Source organism: Asterias amurensis, chromosome 10 (genome assembly GCF_032118995.1).
Source record: "Asterias amurensis chromosome 10, ASM3211899v1".
Lineage (NCBI taxonomy): Eukaryota > Metazoa > Echinodermata > Asteroidea > Forcipulatida > Asteriidae > Asterias > Asterias amurensis.
The window spans coordinates 14584888-14592532 of record NC_092657.1 but is presented as its reverse complement, the minus strand read 5'-3'; the positions used below and the strand labels follow the sequence as shown (position 1 = coordinate 14592532).

Genomic DNA, 7645 nt, shown 5'->3' with positions numbered 1-7645 from the left:
CACCCATCATGCCCAACGTTTGAGTAGGGTTCCTGCAAAAGAAATACTAGTGGGCAAACAACATTGCATGACATGTCATTTATGCACATTTAAGTTGAATTTTAATTTAAATATGCCAAATTAAATCATGCCCAACTTTTGAGCAGGGTTCCTGCAAAAGTATTACTCGTTGGGCGAACAAACCTTGCATGCCATCTATTTTTTGTGCAACTTCAGGTTGAACTTTTATTTTAACAAACTGTCCTTGTTTTTAAATTGTTTAATGCGTAGTGTCCGATCCCTTAACAGTAAATACGTTGGCACTGTTTATGTTGGCACTGGTTTTCTTTTAGTTTGTGAACATGAACTTGCAGTTGTGCACTGTGTACATATACATTATTTTTACTGTGGCTTTCTGAACATTGGCATTGACTGTCTCTTGGGACAATAAAATCGTAGCGCCTACCTACACATGTTTTAGTCTAGTTCCACGTCAACATGGTCATTGAGACTTTGTGTTGTTTAAATATATTTCTTACAATTTTAAATGGTTAAATGATTTACAATTTAGGACTTACTAGGCACCATTGACAACACATAGTTACTAACATGTCTGTGTACCAGTGTTTCAGATGATCATTTTGGTAAATTTTAAGTTTACATGCCTCATACTAAATGAAAACATTAAATCACAAAGACATGTTATAGTCCATAAAAAAAATATTGTTTTTTAAGAGGAGTTTTTGATGTTTGAAAAAAATAAAACTTATTACTTACAGCTGTTTTCATCAACCCAGCACTTGAGAAAACTTGTCTTTATGTATTTATATTTGTGTAAAATAGTAAAACATTCTGGAAAGAAAATTTAGTATGTTATGTTTTATTCATTTTCCACACAGACAATGCAATAGATATGGAAGCTTTGGAGCTGTTAAGAGAATAGTGCTTAATGAATCGCTTTAACAAAGGGACTATTATTGAATATTATTTAAAGTAGTTTATCTGGAGGTTAAAATAATATTGATGTGTTTGTATTTATTAAGTAACTTCAAGTGCAGCAACTCCTGATGAACCCAAAGAGAAGAAAAGAGACAGCTGAAGATGTACTTGAAAAGGTTCAGTGGCTAAAGGACAACTGTGCACCTTCTACCAACGAGTACATGTCATTGACATCAAAGCACAGGGCAGATTGGGTGAAGGATTAGGAGAAAACTGTTGCAGAAATCTTGGAGCAGTCCCCCAGGCTGCTTGCTATTGTGGGATGGTAGATTTCTACCAAGTAAAATCATTTCAAACTGTGATAGTCAATGTTCTTCTTTTCTCAAGCTCTTAATTTAATTTGCCCACAATTATGGGCTGTGAGAAACTTGGTAATAATAATTAGATAGGAGGCGACAGTCTTGAATACTACTTGGTAGCAACTGTTACTCAGAAATCCTGGTTAATTATTATCGTTGCTTTGGACTAGTTAAGTTTCATACAACTCGTTTGTGTACTCATTATGCTTTACAAACACTTAACGCCCGTCAGTCCTATCTAACGCTGACTTTGATTTGTTTTGTTTCTGAAGAGTTTTGAAATATTGGTCAGCATGTAATTAAGCTTAAGTGAGGTCAAGGTAGTGCTCCACAACTAACAGTAATGTTTAATTTTATCCCTTTTACTTGTACCCAACAAACTAACGGACAAATAGGGCGGCTCGTCAGACGCGCTAATAGACTATGCCATACTAATGTTTCCGCTTTGGAAGGGTTAGATCTGGATGCAACTACTGATATAAAGAAAATGACTGAAGGTATTTTCCAGATTTTTTGAATGTCAGGTTGTTTGGTTTTTGCTTAATTCATTGGATGAGATGTTAAACTTTCAGAATACAATTTTGAGTCTTCTCAAGTCAACCATCCTCCAGATTAATTTGAAGTGGCGGAGGATTTCCAATTGAATGCCGCATTGACATAATGCCCTTGTAATTATGATTTCCTTCATTACAGTGATAAGTTGGGTAAGACACACATAGTGTAGGTCTTTATCATACTGAATTCATTTTGGCCGTTTAAAAGATTGCAGGGTCGTGGCCGTGCGATACAGGCCCCACCTTCGGCCGTGCCTTTATCGAACTGACACGAACCTGCCGGTTTTAAACGGCAGTTTAAAAACTCATCGCTACCCTTTTATTCCCTTAGTTAAAGTAGCAAAGCCAAACGATATGGGTGTCGGAACATAGGGGTGTCGGAATTTAGGGGTGTCGGAACAAAGGGGTGTCGGAATATAAGTTGAGTTGTCGGAAAATAGGGGTGTCGGAATATAGGGATGTCGGAATATAGAGCAGTCACCGTTTATACAAATGGTGCACTCCATGCTTTAGCTATTGCCAATCGCAATCGCTTTGTCCGCTAGTGTGAATAAAGCGCTCACTGAGCGAGCAACTCCAAACGCGAAGTTGATTATTTGATTTTTCATCAAATTATCACATTTCAGACATAAACATTTATTGGGATGTTTTCAACTATGTTTATCAATAGACCGTATAAGTTTTATGTAAATCTGTGATTATGTCAAACGAAGTGGTTTGATGTAGGGACTTGTGTCTCATTGTCATTTGTCTGCTGAACAGCAACATATCATAAATGTATCTGTCTTTCATGGACCCGAGATTCTTAAAGGCACCTGGAAATATGATTTTTTTTTTTCTTTTCAACATAAGAGTATATGTTTATTAACAATAAAACATTTTTTTCAGTAATTGTTTGTCACGATTTGTATGTTAAAACAAATTAATTAAGTGCTTGGGGGTTGACTCCGCCTACCCCTTTTGTGACGTAGGAAAAGGAAGACTTTGCCTCGAAGCGTAGATAAACACACGTGCAAAAGTACATGAAATTCTAAGACGTGAGTTTGTACGCTGCGAAAAAAAGTTTTTTTTTTTTTTTTTCTGGCATTTTCCCGGCAATGCCGACCAGGTGTGTTGCTGCTGGATGCAGCAAAACAACTAAAGATGGGTTCACACACACACCAATACATGTGTACACTGCAGATTGAGGACATACTTTTCATACTATCCAATGGAGGACATTGCCAAAAGTCGAATGGTACCTATCGATGTGAGGACATGAATCCTTTTTCTTGCGGTTCACTAATGTGAATGTGTATACTGGCCTTCTAGGAAATGTTGTTGGGGTGGTACATGTATTTTCTTGTTCTTTGGGGGGGGGGGGGGGGGCAGGCCAAAGGTCTAGACTAATCATTTGGCTGTGCCTACAGAGTCACTCTAGGTTATGACTGTACTTTGGTGGTGCATGATACCTTAAATTTGTTTAAGTGTCATCGTGTTTCTACAAAAGTCCTTGATGTTTCTCCAAGTTCTGGTCTGCAATGCCACAGGACAGGACGATTCAATGTCACGTTTTCCTGGAATATTCTTCAGCAAAATGAACCTCTGCAAGCCCTCGGTGACGTCTTTCTTTTCCTGGGCAGTCCAGGGGGCATCGCTTGAATTGTCGACGCTTGACTTGTCGAGCTTTTGGAGCTGGATCCGTTTGGGTTGGTGGCCTTCCTACAACACACAGGAAAGAAGAGTTAAATAATGAAACACAATCAAATGGGGCGTATACATAACCTAAAAATGTTCATTTTACCGATGTGACATTTACTCCTCTAGTAAATTAATAAGCAATTTAGCACAAAAGAATGCGATAAAGGTACCTTCAGAAAATGCCTGACAAGAAGCAGCCATCTTGTATCATCCTACCGTACAAAATGAGTTGCCGAGATGGGCTAATCTAGACTAATCACTTGGCTGTGACTCTAGGTTATGACTGTACTTTGGTGGTGCATGACACCCTAAATTTGTTGAAAGCAAACGGAGTCTGGCATCTTATCGCATTTTGGTCTAGGGGGTAAACAGGGAAAAAGACCAGCATATGCAAGAGACCTACAAGAGATATAGACAGCCACAAATATTACGAACTTACTGGCATCAACACTGTCCTCCAAAGCTGGGTCACACGAGTCACCTGAATCACTGTTGTCCTCATCGGTGGTGAAGCCTTCTGCAATAAAAAATAAATTAAACTTCTGAACTTAGCTTTGATTGCTTTCTGGCAAACAAATAAAAATGTGGGCCAATCCGTTGGGTTGGGTGTGTGGGGTTTGGGGTGTACAGTGAATGATGTTCAAAGGGGGGGGGGGGTAGTTGATGAAGGCCACATGCCGAGTTATCAGGCCCCCAAAACAAAGAGCAATTGTTAAATTTAGGTATGCTTGCTTTTTGGCGCACACACCTACTGCTACCATCAGTCTGTGCAGGGAGCGCAGGCTTAAGTGGGCACTGATGACGCCAAAGATCAAGACGCACGTAATAGTCATAACAATGTATGCATGGTCCATATGTGTGTGGAGATGCCTCATGATTTGGTCTGTATATACTACAATAAGGACACCCTTTCCCTCTCTAAGGACTTTGCAATTGTGTCTGTGATTACCAATATTGCGGATGTATAACATAAGTTTATTGCGGGCACTAACGTCGGTCTCCGATGCTATCTCTACAACTTCCCTCTTCTTCTTGAGACGCGACTGAAGATGACGGGGTAACTTGGCCTGAGGCTCATCACAGTTAAAGCAATAGTGTTTGTTGCCCCATTTCCTTTGTCCACCGACATTATCGGTCTGCGTGACTGTTACGGCACACTTCTCACTAGAATCATTTGTTTCACATCCTACAGCTTCAATGCTTTGGTGAAGCTCGGCAGTTTCTAAAATAGCTTGTGTGTCATCGTCATTCCAGGAACTGGTGTTGGGGTTGACAGAACTTGAAGGATCAGACTGAAAAAAATAGCTTGTGGGTCATCGTCATCCCAGGAACTGGTGTTGGGGTTGACAGACCTTGAAGGATCAGACTGAAAAATAGCTTGTGGGTCATCATCATCCCTGCAATTGGTGTTGGGGTTGACAGACTGTAATATATTTGGGAGACGACACAAACAAGTCCTACAAACATGGCTACCTGGAACCAACGACGCTCACACGAGGTATTTTATTATAGAACACAGAACGAACAGTAGAGGGCGCTATACAATGTATATGGACTCACAGTATAGAATACTACACTCCTTCCCCCTTAAATAAATGTTAACCCCTTTTACAATGACACAGGCATATTTAACTAAAAGCCACTTGGTTGAAACCTATTGAGAAAAAAACCTGCTTAATGAAAATCAGCAATATAGTTAGCTGTTTGTTGTTTTTGCTTTAGCCAATGGAATGCATGTAATGTTTACATCAGTTACATGAAATGTAAAGTAGTACATGTACTTTGCTATTAAACCATTTGAAAAGTAAACAACATTAATATGGTGTTCTTTATATTATGTATTGTTTACAAACCCAATCGTTTTTGTGGATTTCTAACTCTTCGGGGATAGTGTCTCACTTGAGTAGAACTTCCAGGACTACCCGGACTGCTCTCATTAGCCTGGTTACTGTGCTTTTGGTCAAGTGATTGTGGGATTTCTCCACTTGATTCAGAATTTTGTTTTTGGTTTGTGACCTTTTCCTGTTGATACTGCTCTGGAATTTGGTTGGTTACCGGAACATGAACTGGATTACTTGTTTCGGGCATGATTGGATCTGGAACTACCATTTGACTTTCTTCTTGTGACGGTAAAACATGATCAATATGCACAAATCTGTTCCTTCCATTTTTGTACACCTGCACTATGTAAGTACGAGGCCCACACACTTTTACAACTTTGCCCGACACCCATTTCTCTAAGTTGTTCTGATGACTTTTCACTCTAACCTTCTGGTTTACCTTTAAGGTTCTTTCCTTTACCCGGCCCTTATCTTGAAAAATGTTCTGTTTCCGTTGTTTGTCTTCCACTGTTGTGGCTAAATTTGGCTTCAACAAAGAAAAACGAGTTCTGGATTGTCTTTTTAGGAACAATTCTGCCGGAGTTCGACCGGTAGTTGCCTGAGGAGTGTTGCGGTATGTTATAAGGAAATTAGCTAACTTGTGATGTATTGACAACTTTTGCTTTCTTTGGTTCGGATCAAGAAGCTGTTTAGTTAACGCTCTTTTCACTGTTTGCACCGTTCTCTCCGCTGCCCCATTGGACGCTGGGTGATACGGCGGAACTTTGGTATGTTTTATACCATTTTTGGTCATGCAGTCTTAAAATTCACTTGATGTAAATTGTGGCCCATTGTCTGAAACAATTTCCTCTGGGATTCCATAAGAAAAGAACAATCTTCTAAGAATGTCCAATGTTTTAGTGGTAGTAGTAGTTTTCATTGGATACACTTCAACCCACTTAGAGTGACTATCTACCAAAGTTAACATATGTTGGCCTTTAAGTTCAGCATAGTCAATGTGTAATTTCTGCCATACCCTTGTTGGCCACTCCCATGTTTTTAATGGTGCCTTGGGGGTGCGTTTCGGACAGAGAGAAAAGTGGTGCATGCATTTACCAAACATTCTATATCCTTGTCTAAACCTGGCCACCACAGGTAGCTTCGTGCTAAACCCTTCATACGACATATGCCTAAATGTTGCTCATGAAGATCATCTAGTAATCTAGATCTGAACTTGGGTGCGATGATCACCCGCAAACCCCATAGAATACAACCTTGTTTTACTGTTAACTCATCTCTATGAGTGAAAAAGGGTCTCAAATCTTCATTCTGTACATAATTTGGCCAACCATTTGCTACAAACTCATGTACTCTAGCTAACACTGGATCTGTCAGTGTAGCTCTACTAATATCCTTAGCAGTGACTGGTAACTCGTCTAAGTATGAGAAATACTTTAGTTCCTCATGAGTGGTATGATCCACTTTTATATGTAACCTAGATAACGCATCCGCGTTTCCATGATCCCCTGACCTTTTGAACTCAATGCCATAGGTGTAGCCAGATAATATGATTGCCCAACGATGCATGCGTGCAGCAGCCAAAGTAACTCCAAGTAACCCTTTGCTATATCCAAAGTAACTCCAAGTAACCCTTTGCTAAATCCAAAGTAACCCTGTAACCCGATGACGCTCACTTTGTAACCTGATGACACTTACTTTGTAATCATTTAACCCTCCCTTTACTTTTACTTTATATATCTGAAACCCTTATATTTGTGCAACTGCGCACAGTGTGTCCTCCAAAAAGGTCTCCACTGCCCACGGAACACTAAATATCGGGTACAACAACCAATACAAGAAAACAACAAATAACCGAAAATAACCACACCAAACCACACTTCCCGAACTGTGTTCACACTTACTGCAAGCCAACAACTTTTACAGTGTGCCTCTACACGTTCCTAGTGCAGTACAATAACCGCGAAAACCCAACTTAATTCCCACACTACCAGAAGGTGTTCTTTACCTGGTCACAAGCCAAAGCATTCGCGACCGGAAACTATACACTCAACTAGCGTGTCAAATAAACACAATCACAGCCTAACTTAATTCTTACATTACTAGAAGGTGTTCTTTATCTCGTCACAAGCCAAAGCATTTGTGACTGGAAACTATACACTCGACTAGCGTGTCACATAAACATAATTACATGGAAATACACCCAGAGATACTCAACAACTTATGCAATAACAATTCCGTAGACCCCTGGCCATCATATAAGAATACAAAGATAACCACGTTTAAGACCCCTGGC

The 7645-nt window shown here is 39.8% G+C and overlaps 1 pseudogene; it reads left to right on the top strand.

Moving 5' to 3' along the window:
- Nucleotides 1-928: 928 nt before the first annotated feature.
- On the top strand, nucleotides 929-1821 carry LOC139942855 (uncharacterized; annotated as a pseudogene).
- The last annotated feature ends 5824 nt before the right edge of the window (nucleotides 1822-7645 follow it).